This window comes from Urocitellus parryii, chromosome 7 (assembly GCF_045843805.1).
Source record: "Urocitellus parryii isolate mUroPar1 chromosome 7, mUroPar1.hap1, whole genome shotgun sequence".
Taxonomy (NCBI): domain Eukaryota; kingdom Metazoa; phylum Chordata; class Mammalia; order Rodentia; family Sciuridae; genus Urocitellus; species Urocitellus parryii.
In genome coordinates, this window is record NC_135537.1 from 23,457,857 (window position 1) to 23,481,566 (window position 23,710).

A 23,710-nucleotide genomic window follows, 5' to 3' on the forward strand; every position below is an offset into this window, starting at 1 on the left:
CAGTAAACACTTATGCCTAAAAGACTTCTAAGTAGCATTAATTATGAGTTTGAGCTCTAAACCTAGATTACACGGTAAACACTGGCTCCAGCCACACACAGTAATATTTGACAAGTTACTTACATTTTTGATACCACAAAGAAATGGGTAAAATGTAAAAATGGGTATTTTCCAAAATAGGTATAAAAATACTACCTGTTTGGTAGGATTATCATGAGAAATGAGCATGTAATCACATCTTATGTACATGGACAACGCTCAGGGCATAGTATCCATTATTAGTATTATCATCTATTTAATAACTTATTCAGAAATTCAAAACATTAGATGTAATGAATCAGAATTAATGCATCCTGTCTGCTGGGTCCTGTTTTGAATATTTTTTCCTTGATAACAAGATAAAAACCACATCTGTTGCTGATATTTACCTTAGTAAATATTACTATATTGGGATTTTCCCATATCTTTCCTTAAAGAATGACTTTAAGTAGTCTCATTTCACCCACAGTGCTAGTTCCTCAAAGCTTACACTGTCTGCCCTTGACCAGTCTTGATTTCTCACCACCTCCAATATTAAGTAATAATTCTAATAATTCTAATATCCAGGTGTATTTCATTTTATTTTTATTTATTTGCCTCTATAATATATTGGGAGAATATCATATTTCCCTTCTTTCTGGATTCCTTTTCCTTTGTATCTATCTTTTCAAATACTACATTTTCCAATGAGCCTATCCCAGGAATTACTCCCAATTCACTCGTAAATATTTCACATTTGTTGTAAAGCTTTTTGGGAATAAAGTAGCATGTTCCAGCATTCCACATGTGGGAAACTAAAGTTTAGATTTGAGAAAAGATTATGCATATTTTTAGCAAATTTCTTTTTTAAGGTTTTAAATAAAAGAGAACTAAAAAGCTCAGAATGATCTTGTTATCTAATGCATCCACTCAAGGCTTTAAATAAGTGAATGTTGTTCCATTTAGGAAACTCAACTGATTAGATAAGACCCACAATATAGCAGACAATCTGCTTTACTCCAAGTCCTTTTATTAAAACACAACTCTCATCCAAAAATATCTGCAGGGAAATATCCATAATGTTTGACTAAATACCTGCACATCATGGACTAGCAAAGTCAACACAAAATCAGCTGTCACATTGACCCAGAAGGGTGAATTTACTAGGCTATGTCCTGTACAAAGTGACCTTTGCTATAGTTAATTCATTTCTTCAGGACTTTGTCCCTACAATGTCTGATCAGAAACCAATATTCCTGGGCACAATTAATATGGATCCAAATCTTTGAGTCAGGTTCACATTAAGCAAGTTCAAGGATACATAAATATACTTTCTGTGTGTCATAAAATTCCAACATGTTCCTCGACAGCAAAGAAAAAAAAGAATTATGAAGTCAAGGAAAACTCTGTGAGTCCACAGTATCTATTAAAGACTCCGATGTTCCAGACACTCTGTGAGGGTTGAGGAATGTGCCAAGCTTCCTCCTGAGGGGACCTTGCATTCTAACTGGCCACACTGAAGTCAGCCAAAGCCCTGCATCATCCCACAGTGAATTGTATTTGTTTTCTATTGCTCTGTAACAACTTACCATACATGAGGGGGTCAAAAGCATGGCATCGGTATGGACAGATTCTCTGGTCAAGTGTCACAAAGCTGAAATCAGGGTGTCAGTAGGCCTGAGTTCTCATCTGTAAGCTCTGTGGGAGAATGTACTTCTAAGCTTGTTCATGCTGTTGAAAACAGTTTAGTTCCTGGAAGTTGTAGGACTGATTCTTGCCTTCCTGCTAACTCTCAGCCAGGACCACTCTTCAGCTCCTGTTGGTTTGGAAGTTTATTCTCATTAATGTCCTGTTTTCAGGCATGATATTGCCCTGGGAAAAAAATTAAGTCTGTATAAACACCAGGTTTGGTGGCACATGCCTGTAATCCCACTGGCTTGGGAGGCTGAGGCAGGAGGATCTTGAGTTCAAAGAGAGTCTCAGCAAAAGTGAGACACTAAGCAATTTAGTGAGACTCTGTCTCTAAAAAAAATACAAAATAAGGATGGGGATGTGGCTCAGTGGTCGAGTGCCCCTGAATTTAATTCCCAGTATACCCCCCCCCCAAAAAAAAAATCTGTATAAACATATTTGCTACAATTAAAAAACAACCTAATCTGGAACACAAATAAGCCCTAATAATAAGAATTTCTCTTAATATGACATCCCCCAAACAATAAATAGTTACTCAAAATAGAGATCAAGAGAATTCTTCATTTTATAAGATACTTTGAAAAGAATTAAGGGAACCACCTTCTTTTTCAAGGGATGATTTTTTTTTTAAAGAAAATGCTCACTTTACATTCAGACATATATGATAATCCTGAGAAAACTGGGGAAAGTTTTATCTATGGAGGAGACAAATCTAAGCCAAGGCTTGAAGGATTAAATGTCCCTAAATGCAAAATGAAGGAAAGAAAAGAAATAGAAGTATTTAGGAAAGAAAGAGAAGGTCAGGCTCAAAAGTATAGTACTTTTGGGAAAGGGTGATTGTGCTCAGCTGATGCACACAGTGTAAAGCAGTGTGAAATGGACATAAAATTAGTGGAGCATGTCAGGGCCAGATCATGTAGAGCTGATCCTAGGTGATAGGGAAATTCCCAAGGCTTTTTTTTTTTTTTTTTTGGTATCAGGGATTGAAACTCAAGGGCACTCAACCATTGAGCCATATAACCAGCTATATATATATATATATATATATATATATATATATATATATATATATAAATTATTTAGAGACAGGATCTCACTGAATTGCTTAGTGCCTTGCTTTTGCAGAGGCTGGCTTTGAACTTGCAATCCCCCTACCTCAGACCCCCGAGCCACTGGGATTATAGGTTTATACTACCACACCTGACTTCCCAAGGCTTTTAACCAGAGAAATGATAATGTTAGAATTTTCAGCTACCCATGATGACTAAACACCATTGGCTTACCTAAAAGAAATAAAATGTTAGTGGTATATTGAAAGGTAACCCTATGTGAAATGAATTTGTCATCCACATTTATCATCCACACCAATCACTTTTGTTATTATACCCAGCCCTGCCCTCACCATAGTATATTTATTTCATTCCATGCTTCCTGCTTAGTATCCTCATGCACTTCCATTTGTCCCCCTCTTTCAAAATTTTGCTTGCAGAAAGATAGGAAACCTATTATGGAGTTCTTATTTAATCTATCACCAACCATGAATTTGGCTCCATGTTTGTTCTTTTGGAGATGTAGTCAGTGTTTTCACTGCTGTGATCAAAAAAAAAAAAAAAAAAAAAAAAACCTGACACGAACAATTTTAGAGGAGGACAATTCATAAGGGGCTCACAGTTGCAGATATTTCAGACCATAGATGGCTTGCTCCATTGCTATGGGCTGGAAGTGGGGCAGAACATCATGGCGAAGAGTGTGGTGGAGAAAATCAGCTCAGGACACAGCCACCAGGAAGCAGAGAGAGAGAGGGAAAGGGAAAGAAAGAGAGAAAGATACCCCCTCACAACAGACAAAATATGTACCTCAAAGTCATACCTACCCCAGCCACACTAACTGCCTACTATTACCACCCAGGTAATCCCTATCAGGAGATTAACACACTAACTATCTTAAAACTCTCATAACCCAATCATTTCACCTCTAAACCTTTTTGCATGTCTCACACATGCACTTTTGGGTGACACCTCAGATCTAAACCATAACAGACCAACAAAATTGCCTTACAGAAATTAAATACGGTATAGAGCTAGAATTTCAGAATCAGGTCTATGGAAACAAGCATCCCTGCTTTTAAACAACCTAATCCATGAGTCTAGAACTCTGCTGGGTTTGATGTCCAATATCTAGAAACTTACAGTCCAACTGTGGGGGGAATACTAACATATGCAAGAAAGGAGGGAAGAATTCAAGTGTTTTTAGAAATTAGAGGTAAGTTCATTAGACAATGAAGAGATTTTTGGAAGCCTGAAGAGTCATGAAAGAAGGGCCTTGAAAAATGCTTAGCTTATAATAAGCAGGGTCAATGGCAAATCCTGCAGGGATTGCAAGAGCGGACAAGGGAAGCAGGAAGTTCAGGATGGTCAAGAATAACCAAAGAGATGGAGTTCAGCAGTACCATGCTTGCCTAACATGAACAGGACCTGGGTTTGATCCCCAGCATTGCACAACAAAAATAAAAGGAAACAGATGATAAAAAGAAAGAAAAGAACAAATAAAACAGGGAGAGGTTCCAATCATAGGAAATAAAATTGAATACAGGTAAAAGATTTCTGTATGAGTTTCTCAGGTCAGAATGAGACTAGACTAGATGTGCTACTCCCTGTACACCGGGATATGCTATAGGTTTGATATGATGACAAAGGTAAATTAAAGAAGACTCCCCTGGCAGCCATATACAGGATGGATTAAGTTTGTGAGGGATGGAAAAGAAGCCAACTATCAGGCTATTACAGTAATCTAGCTGCAGAATGAGGCGGCCTGGACTTTTTTCTTTTCCTTTTTATTTTTTCTCCCTTGTGTGAAATGCATAGCAACAACCATTTCTATGAAGCCTTTCAAAAAATAATACCAAAACATGGTCTTGCCAACTTGGAGATTAGCAGTTTAACTAGACAGAGGCCATGGACCAGTGAGTCACTGGAGTCATTTTAAACAATGCACACAGACCGTCTCACTCTGTCCTCAGCTGCAGTATACCTGGAAGGTAGGGTAAGGTCGTCATCAAAAACCATGCTGAATAATTCTGTGATGCTGTAGACCAACCATCCAACCTATAAAACTGCAGCCTATGACCCAACTAGCAAATGGAATTATATGTTGAAGAAAAAAGTAATCTACTGTTGTACATTAACGTCAGTAGGATCTGCTAATTGGAAAAAGGTTGGGTTTATCAAGATTTAGAGAAAACAGCAGTCTTTGTGGTCATCCTTTCAAATTACAGGGAAAATCCCTCAATTTTCTGTCACAGACAATGTCTTTAATTTAGGAAAATGGAAGAAAAAGATTTTCATGTTGTTAAGCACCCCAAAGGTTTCTGGATGCACATTCTTTTTGTATTTGCTTTTCCAGAATGTTTCTGCCTGTGTGCTCTGTTTACTAATGTGGACAGTGTAATAAAGGCTTCTGCAATGAAGGTACAGCTCCCTATTTGTATTCTAGAGGGCAGACAGAATCTACTTTGGAAGCCTATATGGATAAGCACCTGAATTTATTTAGATGCTCCTGGTATTTCAAAGAAGCTAGTGCTTGCCTCTGCTTTATCCCTTCAGCTCTTACAGGAGTGGCAGAATTTACACTTGGCTTAAAAAAAAAAATCACTGAGGAACAGAATTGGTTCTAGCAGCAAAGCCATCATCTCACCAAACATGGAATGTGTGCACTGCTACTAGGTTGGGGCTGTTTTGGAAAGGACTCAGTCATGTGTAACCTCTGGGGACCTGAGTATTTCAGCCACAGTGCTTATGGCTTAAAGACCAGTGAGGTCCAGCAGAAAGAAACAGGAGCCATAAATGGGAGCCACATATGTCAGGTTAAGTGTTCTTATATTCAAATTTTGAAAAGTAAGACTAATGAAACAGGAAAAATTGTGATAGCATTTTAACCTAATAGGTTCGCATTATGCATTATCATGATTTCAATAAGTAATCAATATAAAAATCACTCATGTGCATTTTGCATTCTGTTTTGTAAAAAACAAAAACAAAAACAACAACAACCAAAAGAAAAACTTGGTTGTCTCCTGTACCTGCAGCACATTTCTGTTGGAGCTAACCACATTTGAAGTACATAAAAACCACATGTGGTGAGTGGTTAGTCTCAGGTACCCTAACATTTCACAGAACTGCTTCTACCAGGAAAAGGTGTTCTCATTCAAAAATAACAATCCACTATAACTAATATATGCTTATCAGAGTTGAAGAAGGATAAAGAGAAGGAGATGAAGAAAACTCAATTTCATAATCAGTTTAACCTGCTGTTTAAGTTCATTCTTCCAAGGGAATTCTCTTCTGCGTGAAATGGAAGCAGAGAGCCTGTAAACGAGGATGCAATAGTAAGATGAATACTGATCTATGATGAGGTGTTTACTGGCCTGCAACAAAATAAGCAAAACAAAGACAAGGTAGTGAGATTTCCATAAAATCAAATTTACTTAATTTAGAACACGCCTGTTGTGTTTATTGTATGTTCTTCCCCCTTTGTATGCTAAAATTCCATTCCTTCTATTAAATAATAATAATATTAAGTGGTTGATGGATGTGTTTTTAATGTCTCCCTCTGGCAAAATAAAACATTGGCAAGTGTATATTGATTCTGAGCTTTAAAAATGTTACCACTCAGGGAAACAAGTCTGGAGATGATTGTTAAAGGCGACAGAGACCTGGTTTGGGGGAATCAGAAGCCCAGCATTCAAGTTCTGCTCCTGCTAACACATTCAATGGCCTGAATCCAAACACTTAGTTTTTTCTGGTCTTCTGCATATTCATCTGTAAAATCAGGAAACATCAAATCGGGGATTTGGACCAGATTATGAGGCAGATCGCATACATGAAATCCTCTGCTCTGTGACTCAGCTGAGACTTTCAGTAGTGCAGCAACAAGGTAGGGAAGACAGGCCAGGTCTCCCAACACAGGCAAAGGCATACTTCCACCACAGGCAAATTATGGGGTCCTGCTTCACAGCCTTCTCCTTGAAAGCCTATGAAAGGAAATGCACTATGTAAATAGGTGATCATCAAAGGAAAGATTTGCTGCTAAAATACAACTTGTAGGTACATGGTGAGGTAGGCAGGTAACACCTTCTGAGTCATGCCTGCAGAGCTACCCCATCTCCCAGCATGACTAACTCACCCTGTCCAATCCTTGTGTGTAGCTGCATTATAGTGTTGGCAGTTAACCTGATTGATATTTGGCTTTATCATTTTAATACTTCTATAAAATACCTGTTCAACCAGCTCTAATCTGTTGGTAAGTAGGAGGCGAAATAGTTTCCAATAAGTAAACTGAAATGTTCTTCTTGATTTACTACCTTGGGTTGGAAGGGAGAGGAACTAAAGTTCAAGACATAGTAATATCTGTCTGAATATGTTGTATAAAAAGAGAACTGAAAACCATCCAGTGTACAATTGTCTGGATATTTCACTCAAGTTAAAATTTTAAAAATATTGTGACCCTGTGGAAATTTGCACAGCTATGAGTCTGAATTCTGCTACCTGGTTCTTACTGATAGTCACTGTGTAGTAGAAAGCATCGGTCTCCTGTATCACAGCTTTCAAATTGATCTTTTGTCCTTACATGTCTTGAAAGTATGCCAGTATCCATTTTTCACAAACAGAATTGGATTTATAACACGTGTGTGTTGGGCTTACTCTTTTTCTGTTTAAAGTTTATGTGTGGATAATATTTATGACTCCAGCTCCCTTATTATTTTTTTAATCTCTCCCCAAGGTATACCCTACTCATCTTGGCCAAAAATAAAAGAAACAAGGAAAAAAATGTCTCCAAATAAGATCAGAGGCCATGCTTAAAATCAAATTCTTCCTACTCTAAATGTCTGAGAAGGAAATGCGAACCAAACACACAAAAATTGAAAACTGTGATTGTTTTTTAATAAAGCTCTAAACTCCAACCTTCCTGTTCTGATGTTTACCTATCTTAGAATACACTTCCAAATATAGATGTTTGGCTATCAGAGAGATAAATTTGGTTTGAGTTTTATTTACCTTATGTATATATTTAGACTTTAAATGAGTCAGATTAAACAATTTTGAAATATAAGCTTCCAGAAAGGTGAAAGTTCTGTGTAATATTTGAGAAATGTGATGTACTATATAAAGCAGGTTTATCTCATTATCTCTTTTTTCTTCTCAATGAAGTCATAAATGAGGCAGCCTGCCCTTCCTTCTGAATAAGGTTTCTGTCATTTGGGGACAATTGTTAGAGAAAAATAACCAAATTCTAATTATTTAAAATAAAGATGAAGAAAATATATAAATGATAAATTCATGTGATATACTTTTTCTGTGCACTAATTTTTTTTTTGGTTTTAAGTGTAACAGATTGTATTTATTCATATATGCATACATACTATTGAAAATATTCTGGTTTGTGAAACTTTAATATTATAAGGTTTCAGCAAAAGCAAGGAAGTAGACCATATTTTTTTTCATGAGTTGCTTAAAGCGATTCTTCTTAATATATTTACAATAGAACTAAATGCATGTTTCTAATATGCCTTTTTATGTGAACAGATGATTTCTTTCATCTGAGCAGTTGAAGATAATGAAGTCATTTGTGCAATAATAAATCTCTTCTTTATTATTTGTTCACCAGTAATGAGCAAGTTATACTATCTTAAATATTCCTCTTCCTCTTAAACATGTAAGTTATGTTATCAAATCTGCAATTAATGCTATTGACATAGTCACATAAAATTGTTGTGGAAACAAGAATAAAATATAACTAATTGTTTCCTTGATACTTCCAATACTATATTGGTTATACACTTAAAAATTGAGTTCCATAATACATAGTGGGAAATATAACCACTTATTCAATAGACATTGTGCTTCTGTTCATACATTTGTCTCCTCATTTGTCCTGCAAATGTTTTCTGAATACCTACTGCATGTCAGTAGTTCTGTTGGATGCATGGACCGCATCGGTGAAACAGACCTACTAGGCCTCTGCCTATGTGGCGCTCACAGTCTAGCCTAGGAAAAGTCACATCGTTTAGACAATGGTACATGTGATAACTGGTTACAGAAGATAAGGGGGTGTGATGACAAGAAGGAAAAGTTATCTGATCCAAGGTCAAAGACAAAAGACTCCCATGAGGAAGTGAGGTGGGAACTAAGAAGAATTAGTAAAACTTACCATAAAGCATTTGCCAGTAAGTGGATAGAACTGAAGACTATCATGCCAGTGATATAAGCCAATCCCCCAAAACCAAAGGCTGAATGTTCTCTCTGATATGCAGATGCTAACACTTTATATAGAGTAGAAATTCACTGGATTAGACAAAAGGGAATGAAGGAAAGGGAGGGAGGATAGGAATAGGAAAGACATCTGCACTGTGCTTATTACAGTTGAGAATATCAGAAAGGCCATCTTTTTATTTTTTAATTTTGTTTTAATATTTTCTCATCACAATGTATGGGCTCATGCACCTTCATGGATACATTGGTCATTATAGGAATAGATGACCAGTGTAACCCCACATCATGTACAACCACAAGAATGGGATCCTAATTAGAATAAGTAATACTCCACGTATGCATAACATGTTAAAATACACTCTACTCTCATGTATATCTAAAAAGAACAAAAAATATTTTAATGAATGGATAAGACTTACTGTTAGATTCGAAGAGGAAAGAAAAGAAGATGTACAGCATTTCAGACAAGAAAATAATAATGGACAGGAGGTCTTGAATCCTGAGCAAGGTTGGAGCATTCAAGGAATAGGTAGAACAAAGTCAAAACAATAAAAGTGCTAGTCATGAGGCTGATAGAGCAGTCTGTGGACCAGAGATTTCGGGGTGGTGGGCCCCTGGGGGGTGTTATGCCAAATGCAATGGGAAGCCAAAGAAAGATGTCACAAAGGATTTTCTGAGAAAATCACTCCCAGGATGGAGCATGGAGAACAAGTTGAAGGGAAGCAAGATTAGAAGTCAAGAGGTTGTTATGGGGTTATCACAGTTGTCCAAGCAATAATTGGGAAGATTGAGAAACATGGGTAGATTCCAGATAATTGGAGCATCGACTTTGTAGGACCTGGCTATTAGCTTAGGTGCTGGGAAAGCTATGGATGCCTAGATCTCCAGCTTGGCCCAATGGGTGGGTGGTGTTTCTTTGAGGAAGCTGGAGGAAGGCAAATTCTGGGAAATTCAGATGAGTTCACTAGGAGCACGTTCCTTTGAAGGTGCCTGTGAGACACTCAATTGTTGATGACAAGTAAGCATTTGGAAACATGGTCTGGGGCTCAGGAAAGAGGCCTGAGATGGAGATATAAATTTCAGATTTGCTTTTATGGATGGTAATTGAAGCCATGTGAGTGTGTGAGATTGCCTATGGAGAATGTGGATAGCAGGAAAGAAGCCACGGGAACTGGTTCTGAGAAACTCCAGAATCTAAGGGTCAGACACAAGAAGAGGAAGAAAATGAGACTGAAAAAGAGTGGCCTGAGTCAAAGAAGGGAAATCAGGAGAGGAACCCACAAAAAAGAGAATTTGGAGGAGAAAATTAATCCAAAAGGCTGAATCCGGCTGAGGGGTCAATTCAGGTAAGTGTCTTATAGAAAAAAATGCACTGAGTACTCTGAGAGTAACAGAGGACTTCTTAGCCTCAAAGAACTGATCTCAGGGGGCAGGGGGTGGAGATGGAAATATAATAAACTTTCAGAGTAGAATGCACGTGTGCTTATTAGGTTACACATAGACACTCAGAGAAGAAGCAGAAAATTGATGTTATTGTCCAAATCATTTTGCAAAACTGATGTTAAGAATTTTAGACATCATTCTTATTTGAATGCATTTTCAAGGTGTTCTGTTTCACGGAGACATTAAGAAAAATCCTATTTTCCTTTATGCATGGTTTGTTTGGCTGGCACAGAGCAAACTATTTCTGACAAAGAGGAAAGGGTTATAACTTTGGGAGTGTTTGATGCTGGCCCAATAACTCAGCTCCACACCAGCCTGTTCAGGGAAGAACTTCAGGATCTGGTTCTTTGGGAGTTGGCTTGGTCCCATCCCGGCCACTTCACAGATACAGGAATTTGGCCTTCAAGCAAATTGGACCTTAAGGCAAAGGAAGATATTGTTCTTTCCTCTTCAGGGTGACAAAATGGCCCATCTGTTAAAATGCTCAGCAAGAGCTGGGACAAATGTCATAGACATTTAGTAATTCAAAACTGGAGATAATTTGGACACACCATGATTCGGTTATTACTTCAACTCTAATTATTTAAACATTGCTCCCAAATATTTACACATTTTTATGTATATTCCTTACTTTAATACCATCTTATAGGTCATAATTTAAACTTCCAAAAGAAATGAAGCAAAGTATTTTAGTAGAGTATTATATAACCAATTTCCTCTAAATAATAATCTCTTCTATGAATTTAACATTTACTTTCAATGTCAAACTTTCTGATAGAAAATATGCCTTATTTGTTTATATACTTTATTGATGTTGTTGTTTTAGAAATACCTATGTAGGGTGAATGAAATCATTTTGTGATTTTGTTTGTAATAATTGCCAACATACCAGAAAAAGTAGGAAAAGCACATACTGAAAAGCAATGATTGTACCTCCTTAAAACTATTCATATTATTGGATCCACTGATGAGCTGGAATTTGTCTTTGTTTTAATGATAAAGGGTTGAAGCTGTATAGACTATAATTAAAATTCCCAAATTAATTTAATATCTTGAGAGATCTTGGCTTGATCACAGGTCATTTTTTTCTAATACAGGGGATAGTAGGCATAGGGCCCTTTGATGGGTCTGTGGTGGTGAGATACTATCTCTTATGGATACTTCCCCTCTTACCCTAAGTATTGCTGCTCAAGAACTATTATTATAATCAGAAAATAGTCAAAATTTTGAAAGAAACATCAAAAAAATACTAGTTTCCTTGGCCCAAGTGTATTACCTCACATAAACTACGGAATTTCAAACAAATTTTACAAGCCTTTAAATTTATAGATATACGTGGTGAGCCAGAAGCTGTAACTCTGTATATTTCGATGAGAGTTCCCATGTTAGGTGGCACCCAGTGATCCTTTGACATAAACAAACCAGGAATTAAAATTTATTTTCTTCCTCATATATTCTGAGAGTATCCCTTTTGTTTCTCTGGGATATATTTTATTGTACCTGTCATGAGAGTTTATATTTATCAGCTTGCTTAGTGCTTTTAAATTTAATCCCCAGCAATTTTGTCACCAGAAAACAGCCATTTTCATAACAACCTACTTTGGGTTTAATTCACATGTCAGAGACCCAACACATGTGGTTTCCTCTGGGCTCCACAATTTTTTATTCAATGTATAAAGAGCTGAAGGAATGCAGGTGCTAGACACTAAGCTTCATCCACCAAGGATGGTGGAGAGAGCCAGGAAGGGGTGAACTGTGCAGAATAGCATGTACGGAATGGCCCAGTTTTTTGTTTAAAAAACTATGATTTAAAACATACACATTCCTAAAGTAGTGATATTGGAGGTGATGGTTTTTTTTCAGTTTTCTATTTTCTACTGTCTTTGAATTATTTTTATAAAAACAATTAGTTAAAAAAACTATTATTTTCATACTAAGCAAAAATTGTGTACTCAGTTACTTTATTTTAGAGAAAAAAGTTTCATTCCATACCAAACTTGGAAAACTGAACAAAAAAAATTACAAAAGCCAGTTATGAGCAAAAAAAGAAAAATCTACTATTTATTTATTTTTATTCTAATTTGTTATATATGACAGCGGAATGCATTATAATTCATATTACACATACAGAGCACAATTTTTCATATCTCTGATTGTTTACAAAGTAAAAAATCTACTATTTTGTTCTTGAGTTTTTAACCTTTAAAAGTGATGGATATAAACCCTAATATAAACTATTGTATGTTTGAGTCTAAAAGTAAGAGGTGCTCAAATTGCTCATGCATATTGATTTTATAGATGTTAGCTCTCAGATTTGACATTTGAGAATGTATACTTTTTTCTCCACAACTTTGAAATTTCTGCAACGTGAATTGGTGGGTATAGAACATAGCCTTCTAAACTGAAATTTCTCTTCCACTCGAACTTCTTAGAATATTCTTAAGTCAACTCAGTTCATTCTTATTACTTTGGCAATACTTCCCCTTCTTGGTTCCCATCCTCTTCTCAATGTTGTTGCCGACTATGCCTCAGGAAAACCCGTGGATCAATGGAAAGAAATTCAGGTTCGACAGCTTGGCCTTCAGTCCTCTCATTGCCACTTACTGGCTGGAAGTCCTTGAAAATCAACTACTATTTCAAATAAATGGATCAGCTTCTTCATCTGCAAAATAGGCATAAGAGCAGCTACCTTATATGCCTATTTTGTGATTCCAAGTCTCAAATAATAAGCTGTGTACATTCTCTAATCATGTCCTAGGAAAAGGTATTATTGTGATTACTAACGTTATTTTTAGTAGTTTCAGAAAGACTGAGATCATGTGCCATTCTTTGGCTGCCTTTATCTCACACCACAGAAGATAAATCAATGACAATTGCAGAAACTAAAGTTTTTGCAACATAGGTAGAAGGTTACAGTTGTCTGGATAAGAAAAAAAATACAGGAGGTTGGAGATAAATATGAATGCATGTGGGTATAGATAGGAGAAATTGAGATGAACTCTATATGGATCCTGTATATTTTCCCTTGGCCGTGGTAATTATAGAAATAAGATTTTTGGACTTTGTTTTTAGTTAACTCCAATGTCCCATGTTACATAATTAATTTATTTCTCTGAGTCTTAATTTGCAAATTGGAGTTAATATCTACCTAAAGGATATTCTGTGCTCCATGGTAATAAAGAAGAACTTAATCTTGTAATTATTTCAGCAGACTCAACCCAACAAATATTAATTGATCAGCGACTAAGTTCATGACATTATATTTGGCAGACACAGAAGCCACTAAAACAAATAAGATATAATCCCTGAAAAAACATACATTCTGAAAGGCAGATGATATAAGCCCACAAATAAATATTACACAAGACCAAAAAAAGCAAGTATGTGAGAGGGGTACAGATTTTTTTTAAAAAAGTGCGATTCAAAGGAGGGAGGAATACTATTTGATTTTGTCCAAATCTAAAGGCTTTATATGGGGGTGGGCAGAGAGAACAGATATTGATGTGAGTGGTTTGGTTTGACTACAAGGTAGGGTGATCATAGTAGTACTTGACATGAAATTTTTTGATAAGGAAAAATAAAGAAACAATTCACTCATTTAAAATTCATCTTGAGTATGTGGTTAGCCATGCATTATGCAAGGAGCTGGTGATCTAATGGCGAAGAAATCACCCCTGAGCTGTCTGTAGGGAGCAAGATGACAGGGAGGCAAGGCTTCGTGTTGAGTGTGGTGGGGGCTGCAGGAGACAGGATGTGTTCGATTGTCCTGGGAGATCCTGATGTAAATGAGGCCTTGTTCAAAAGGGCACAAAACCACCAGTAAAAGATCCAAAGAGGCTTTTGGGCACAGGGTGGAAATATCCAGAAATGGTTTTTGAAAGCCTAATCTGACAACAGAGCTCAGGATAAATTGAGATGATTTAAAATGCCCAAGTGCATATGGAGGACTTCATATGAATATAAAACATTTTACATAATGTTGTTTCCTTTAATCTTCACAACAGTGCTTAGAAGTAAGTGTTAGAATTCCCATCTTAATTATCAGATGAGGAAACTGATGCTTAAAAAAAAGAAAATGACTAACTCAAAGCCATTACAGTCAATAACTGGAAGGGTGGGGATTTCAATCCTAGGGTTGACTGCAAAGCCAGTAATCCTACACTCTGCCCTATTATGTGTCCCAGGAAGAATGGAATGGAAGCCAGCACAGAACTGAACCTTCACCTGTGATCCTCCACTGGGACTATGTTCCAGTGTTGTTCCACCTGTTCACTTTTATAGAAGGGGTTTGGTGTGGAACTATGCCATTCATTCATCTATTATTAACTCATTCATTCCTGCAGCAAATGTTTTTTTATGCCAAGTACTGTGATAGGTTAGTTAGACACAAGATGAATAAGACTGAATCTTTGTCTTTGTTTTTTAAAAAACAACTTAACATTTAGAAAAATAGACAGTTCTGGAGAGCAATCAAAGATTGGACCATGAAGAGCTGTTCATGCATTTGGAATAATGACACCTCTACATTAGCAGTGGGAGTTTAAATTTGGGCAGATCTTTAAACAGTTTGTTACGAATGCTTTAAAAATGTTCATCTCCTTTGATTCAGATATGACTCTTCTTGGAAATCCCTTTAAAGGAAATAATTTGAAATGTAGATATAGACTTAAACAAAAAGCTTTATTTATACTACTAAATTGCATAAACAACCTGATTGTTCAATAATAAATGAACAATTGAGCCAATGATGCTCTTTCAGTATAGCCATTATAGTGCTTATACATTATATATATACATATAAATGTGTGTATGTATATATATATATATTATTCATATATGATCACTAAGTTATAAAAAAGGGACCCCATTCTCATAATTCTTGGATTGTGTGTTTGAAATTTGACTTCCTTGATAAAATTTATTTGTAATCTTGCCTTCCTCTATTTTGTGTTGTTATAACAAAATACCTGAGATTGGGGAATCACAGTTTTAGAGGATAAAAGGCAGTCCTATCTGTTCATCCACTGGTGTGGACCTTCTAGCTGCATAACAATATGGAGGATGGCAGCATACCAGAAACACAAGTGAGAGTGAGAAAGAGAGTGCGTGGCAAGACGGGAAGGGAGAGACTGTAACAATTCTGCTCTCCCGGGGACGAATCCACTCCAACTACACTTGACCCACTACCACAAGAAAACTCTAGACTGTTCATGAGGGTGGCAGCTCCATGACCTAATTACCTCCTATTAGACTTTACTTCTAAAAAATTAACACCCCAGGTTGAGGACTAAGCTGTTAGGACAGGACCTTTAGGAGGAGAACCACATCCAAATCACAACAAACTTCAAAATCCATACCCTTCGGCACTTTCACAGTCACTTGCAGACATATATATATAGCAGCAAAACATTCGAGCCACCTGATGCACATATTCTCAGCTGAAGTCAAACAAGGCAATACTCCAAGTCTTCTTGTTTCAGTTTTCATACAGCAAATAGTGTCATTTATATTGTATACTTGGTGTGACATTTGTCACATTTTTGTGCCTTCGGCTGGTGATTTCACTGTTTAAAAATGGCCCCTAGCTGTATGGCTGAAGCAGTAAGTGCAATAAGGCTGTGATGTGTCTTATGGAGAAAACACATGTATTAGATACGATTTGTTTGGGCACTAGTTACATTGCTGTTGGTCATGAGTTCTAGATTAATAAGTCAACAACAGTATATTACATAAAGCATTTCTAAACAGAAACAACACATAAACAGAAAGAAATACACAAGGCAAACCAAAGTCATACAGGAACTCAACTCCCTATGTCCCCCAGGAGCAATGATTCAGTAAGAAATATATATTTGGTCTTTTTCTCTGGGTCCTGGACAAGAGTTTCTTAAAGCCTCAGAATTTCCTAAGTAATAGGGGTGAGAGGACAATCATTTGCTATTCATGATAAGCCCCTTTCATCCAAACCTGAGTTTATACTTATGAAGGGACTACTGGTGAGCCCCTAAATAACTTCTGAATGGGCACTGGTTGCCAGAGGAACCATCCACGTGTTCAGAGGGTTGGAACCTCAGACCCACAACTGGACCTTTGGGGGCTGAGGTCAAAGGGTTGAATTAAACAGCAATGATTTAATGAATGATACCTCTGGTAGAATCTTCATAAAACACTAATATCTAGGGGTTCCAAATGTTTTAGGGTTGGTGAATGCCTCCACATGGCAGGGAGTGAAGCATCCAGTCATCAAGAGTACCACAGCTCCTCTTCTAAGGATTCCTTCAGACCTCACCCTTGGCACCTCACCCTTTGTCTGACTATCAGCTATTTACATCCTTCATAATATCCTCTATAATGAGCCACAAATAGTAACATGCTTGCCTAAGTTGTGTGAGCTGTTACAGCAAATTATTAAACTCAAAGAGGAAGTCATGCGAACCACCAACTTATAACTGGTCAATTAGAAGTATAGGTTCCTGGGCTGGGTGTGTGACTGGTATGTGAAATGGATGCCACGGAGCCATTAACCTGTGGCATCTGATACTAACTGAGTAGTTAGTTGTGTCAGAAGTGAATTGAATTGGTGGATATCCAGTTGGTGTTCATAGAGTTGAAGAATGGGTAGTTGGTATGGAAAAAACTGCACATGGTATCAGAAATTTTCAGTGGATAGAAACAGATCTTAGTAACAATAACTAGGAAAAGTAATAGTTGTATATACACAAAACCCAACTATTAACTGATTTTTTTTGCATTAAAAGACAGTAATTTTCTAATCTTTTATAATATTCTATATGCTCTAAGACTCCAAGTTCAAAGCAAAACAAAATTGGGAAAGCTTAAATATAGTTCTGCTTTGTTTTAAAGACATATTAATTTTACAATGAAAGATTAGTGTAACTAAATAGCAGTTAATTTATACTTCGATTCTGCTTTACATGACTGGGGTAGGTGTAACTAAGCTTGTAGTGAGGCTCTCATTTGATGCTGTTTGGAGGAAACCAGGGCTGGAGTCAATATTCTCTTAATCACTTCCCCTGAAGGAGGCTGGGTGAGGCACAGGGTCATGGTGAAGATCATTCTCCAGTATCCTTGCACTCCTCTACAAATCAAACCAGGCTTGCTGATGTCACGAAGCTTAGTTGATGAATATCTACAAAGTTGTTTGTGTATCTTGGACAAAGTCAATGTGGGAAGGGTGATCTGCTGAAGAGATAATTTGGAATATTTTAAAGATAACACAGGGAAAAATCATTTTCACCTTGGTTAAAGCAAACCTGTAAGAGATGCAGGCTAGAAAATAAAATCACCTGGCTGGGATGAAGCCAAGAAAACACAGACACATCTAGTTTAACAATGGCTACACATGAAAACCAAGACATGACCCACATCAGGGAGAGTAACCAAAGGATTCCTTCATAGACCCACCACATGGACACAGGCGCTAGTAGTAGATCCAGGGAGTTCTCCTAACCTTCTATGGATGACTCCTTCGTGTTTATCTAAGGAGCACACGTCATGATGTGGTTGTGCAGCTAGGAACAGGATGACCCGGTTTGGATTAGCAATGAAGAACCCTGTCAATGAAACGAGGCAGCCCAGGAGGGGCCTGCAGTGGGGCCCAGCACACTGTAGCCCACAGGAATAAAATCAACGGCCTTCCCTTCTCTCTGCCCCTTTGTGGGAGTGCACCAGTTGGAGCCTGCGTCCAGGGAAGCCTGCTCCTAGGAGCAGGTCTCTAAAGGGGGATCCCCTCTGTCAGCTCCACAAAAAAGTATTAGCATAATTCCTCAAGCACAGACTCTCGAAGATACCTTGAGTTATTTATTAATATTTAAAGAGGTTATTTGGCATGAAGCTTGGAGTATAATTCTTAAAAGGAGCTGACAGCAGAATACATTTGTTAACTAGAAAGACATGTCTAAACTTTGCCAAAAGAAATACTGTATGCAACAAGCATACTTACTGGGGAGGGTAGTATTTTTATCTCCGTCTGTGTATGTGTGTGTATGTGTGTGTGTGTGTGTGACAGAGACAGAGAGAGAGAGAGAGAGAGAGAGAGAGAGAGAGAGAGAGAGAGAGAGAATTTTTGTTTGTTCGTTTCTCCTCAATTTCCAATTACACACCCTGCCCCCTGTGTTTTGGACCCATTTGTGAATGAAATACTAATGATAAAAAAATAGAGGAGAATCACTTGCAAAGACCATGACGACTTATCCTATATCTGATCCTGGGGCAATGTCTTCCCCTAGCCTAAAATTAATAGAAGACCACCCTGCTGTCCTCCCATCTACATTGTTTACAGTTTGTTCATTTTCTTGGATTTAATGAGGTGATGAATAAGTGTTCTTTACAAGGTAGAGGGGACTGTCAGGGCTAGAGACTGGGGTTCTCTGTTCATTCATACACCAGGTAAGGTACAAACAGGCAAAATGCAAATCCATCTGTCAGTAATCAAAGATTTGGCCTGGGGGAAGAACCCAGTTACTTAATTTTTCCTCCCTGCTTGCCTCCATTCCCTGGCCTCCTCAGAAGGGGAGGGAGAGCACTGGTTACTCATGGGTTTCTTCTTCCAGACTACTGTCTAACGCATTTTAACTTCTGTCTACTGCAAGCTTCTTCATACCAAGGTTTTCAGCACGTAGGCCCAACGTTGAAGTCTGGCAATAGCAAGTAAACACAGACTGATATTCTATATACTAGTGTGTTTGTTTAAAAATGTTCAGAGAACTATCAGAAATATCAAAATTAATATGGTTTAAACTATAATGTCTAAGGATTCACGCTTGCATGACAAAGCAAGGAAATGATTACTGTGAATGTCAGGATGGTGGTACCCTTGAGAGACATGAAGGGCTGGGATTACAGGGAGCAAATGGAGAAGTCTGGGGGCTGCTGGTCAAGTTCAATTTCTTGATCTGGTTGGGAATAAAGTGGGTGCTCACTTTATAATAAATTCACGAAGTTCGGTAAGAAAAAGTCTGGGTGATTCAGGGTAGTTGCTGCCATTGACCAGAAGGTACTGGAAGTCTGAGAGATACCTCCCAGATGCTGGTAGGTATTGTTCTGTTTCTTGATCAGGGTATTGGACACATGAGTGTGTTCCATTTGTGAAACTTCTTCCAGCTGACTACTTATGTGCATTTTATATGTATATAATATGTTAATCATATGTAAATTACACTTCAATCAAAGTGTAAAACTTCAAAACAACTTTTTCAAAAGATTTTAAAACATTTATTAAGTTAAAGCTGTACCCCCGACTCTGTTTCTGCCTCCTATAAATCTCTTAGTGGTTTCAAAACAAAACAAAACTCTTCATTCTGAACTTTGCAGTAGAAAAGTCTGACCAATTATCAGTGATACAAACTTTCCTGAAGTGGGGGAACAGGAGAAGAAGGAGGCATTTAGAAGGTGATTTAGAGAAAAACAATTTATCTAGGGAAAGCCATAACACTTCCCAAGGCTACAGCATTCCATAAATAGAAAACAACATTGAAAAACTCAAGGAAGTAGGTCAAAATAAATATATAGTGGCTTTTCAATCTTTGACCTTATATGTGTTAGGATAACCAAACGACACTCAATGAAAGTGTTTTGATTGTTTTTCAGTTTGCTGGATAGAATTTTTTTTTTCCTCCTAGCCATGAGCTCCTGTTAGGATTGAAGCCAACACAGACATGTTGGTAGCAGCATTCATTGTTTTTACATTCCAGTGAGGATGCTCCATGCTGAAAGTCAGAGTCCATTTGGGATGTCATCTAATCTTTTTAATAGCTGATAGATGGAAATGAATAGCTTCTTGCGTGCAGCAGAGGTGGAGCAGTTTTGAACAGCTGGTGCTCTCCTTTTCTCACATGTCCCTACAAAGATAAACAGATCCTCCAAAATATGGTATTGCCACACAATCAAGCAATCAGATTAGAAGCCGTGCTCTGATTTTTCCACCCAGAATTTTGCATGTTTTTAAAAAATAGTTTTATAGAAAGCACAGTTTTGAAAATTTGATGTGAGAGATGGATAAAAAGAGAGAAGAAAAGAGAGATGAGCAGGGAGAGAGAGAGAGCCCATTAGCATACTCGGCTTAGGTGAAGTGAGTGGATGCAAAGACTGTCGGAATGATAACAATAAAGGATGTGGGAAGACTTTCCCTGGCGTCATTGAAATTAACGTGGGCAGACTGGCTTTAATCATCACCTAAACTAACTAACAGAAAGGGCTGGGATTTCTGAGTGACAAGATGAAGGTGCTTTTTTTCTGAACCAGGATTACCATGTAGTTCCTCAAGAAAAGCCCTGGTGAAGGTAAAGGAAATGCAGTTTAGTGCAACATCCCTTAATTATTTACAGATGTTCGTGAAACTCCTCCTTGTCTCATCTGTTCAGCAGGGGGAAAAAACATAAATGGAAAAGCAGGGATTGTATCCCTCAGTCTGCTATCAATTAAATCATCAAAACAAAATTATCATTCAAATTACAATGTATCATTTCACTTTTAGAATGTATGGGGGAAAACCATCTATGAAGCAGAAATCTGCAAACCATCAAAGCAACAAAGCAACATTAAAGTTCAATGAGCAGTTTGTTCATGCATGTTTTAATCTAGTTAAAAAATGGAAACCATGTTCACGTGGTCAAAATAACACTTGCGTCAAAGGAGTCTTTGAGGTTCAATCCAGTGAGACAGGCAAACGATTTTTGTGAAACCCCAAAATATTTTCAAGAGGGGAAAGGGCTCCCTAGAGATCTGAATACGGTGGCATTAGTGGAATTTTAATGTGGGAAAGTATCTAGCAATAAGGCAAGCTTGTTAGAGGGAGAAAATATCAAATGTTCAACTTCTAAATGTGTTCTTTTCAATGATTATGTAATTGAGAACTGTTTTTTATTTGCTATTAATACTTGGATTCTATTGTTTCCTATCATGCATATGCTAAACTTGCTTTGTATTAAGTTCTATGTTATTTTGTCTTGCCATGTTAAAGTAATTATCTGTCTCTACAAAGAGATTTATTGCCTTATGAATCTGACCATACACACATCTTAAATAAATTAATGAACTGACAAACAAAGAGTGCCCCATCATTCTAAGTAGCTGACAACATTTAAAAAGCAGCCACATTGCAGTGGCAACCTTTTTAAAGAGATGGGTCCTTTTGGAAGAGTAAGGGGAATTAGTTTGTGAAACAGACCTTTCGGCAAGAATCCTAACTGGATCTAAAGTTAATCAAAGATTAATGCTACTGCTACATTTTGTTTGAATACTGTTTTGTTAGAGCACCTGAGTTTCTAGCAAAAGATCACATCCCTCTGGTGTTTCTCAAGCACCAGTTCCCTGGTCTGGCTTAGTAACTTTGTCCAAAACACACTGACCGGTTTGATTTGGTAATTTGAGACCAGGTATGTGGATTTTATTAGAGGAGGAAAAAAAGCATTTGTTTCTGGAAGTGTCTAAAGTATTGGAAAAGCAAACAAACACTAGATAACCTCTAAGCAAAAAGCTGGGTTTTTTTTCTGATAAAAACTGAAACAATGATTTTTTATTGTTGCTATGTTTTTTCACCTGAAATTTCAGTTTTGACTAATTATTGGGATTGGTAAATTGTTTCTTACTCTCCTAAAGAGTGGAGTAGGACTGTTTGTCTTTGTTTAGAGTGTTCTTTTGAATTTTTAAAAAATAACCACAAGAGGAAAATACAACTGAAAATCCTTGACTGAAGAATTATTTTGGCTTGATAAAAACTTTACTGTAATTGAAATATAGGCTGATATACATAGTAAATTCTATGAGCCAGGTTACTGCTATGATATGTGTTCTGTATAGAGCTAGCAGATGGCATTATTCCCTTATTAAGTTTTAGGTCAATATAATGGACACATTAAACATTGACAGATCACAGGATCACGGTGTCTCATTTCTGTGTTTAAAAATCTGTGTTCACTTCTGGGTCTCACGGATCATAAGTTTTAAAAACTTATTGAGAAAATTTGTTAGGCTAGGTTTTATATCTGAGCAATTCCAAAGCATTTATTTTTGCAATTTGACAATTGTCGTTATTATTTTGAACATAAACAAGGCTCTTAGGAAAGATTTTGCAACTTGATTCAAAACAAAAAAGAACTTCTAAAGAAGATGTCACTAAAACAATAATTCTTGCAGTACACAAATGTCTCCAATGTTTTATGAAATCTGAGGGCTGTAAAAGTGTTGTTTTTGTTGTTGGTTGTGGTGATTTTTTTTTATTCTGATAGGTAATTTTTGAGGGTTTTTAAATGCATTTTGTATAATATTTAAATATATCGAACACATTTCAGAGACTAAAATTCTAGTGAACAAAATGCTCATGTTCCCCTAGTGAAGTAAATATAATACTTGTCCATAAGCCACTTTATATAATGTTAAAGTTTTTGCTCCAATAGATTGCCAAGGCATTTCTGATTTGGAACTAGTGGATCCAGCTGCATATGGGATTTCTTTTTTAAACATTAGAAGCTAAAGACTTGATCCAAGAAATAAATCAAATTTTCTGTAAATTAACTTAAAAACTTACCTGAAAATATTCATTGCTTGTATGTATCTGTTACATCTTTTTATATGTCTATGATAATAGACCTTGAGGAGTAAATTTATAATATCTTCTATGCATCATAAAATTTAAAATATTTTCTATGCATTAATATTGCCTACAATTAGAATATATTTTAGTAGTTACTACATACACCATGTATTTTTGCATTGTATTCTTATCATCATATCATCATTTATTACCTCCAGCATCATAACTAAAATTTTCCAAATGCATGTTATGTGCAATGCCCTGTGCTAAGCATTTTATGTGCATTTTATTTATCTAACTAGGTCTTCCTTCCAGCAAAAATACAAGATATATATGTATGTATATATATCTTGTATTTTTGCTGGAAGGAAGACCTAGTTATATATATTATACAAGATATATATATATATATATATATATATATATATATATATAGAGTATAAGATCAATATCTAGTCAGCAACATCTTAGTGTGATGGTGATCTTAGTGGGGCAATTATACCTAACAACATTGACCAACATATTTAATGTTGCTATTTAAAACAGTGGGGGAAACATCCTAATAATTTTTGTTTCCTTGTTCTTTCCTGTGCCCAGCAGAAAAAAAAAAAATACTGTGGCAGGGTGGGTTGGGGTGATTGAGGTAGAGTTAGAAATAATTGCATTTGAAGAAAATTGAAGAGTGCTATATATTTGAGATGGAGGGAATAGGATTACTTTTGAATACAATATTTTT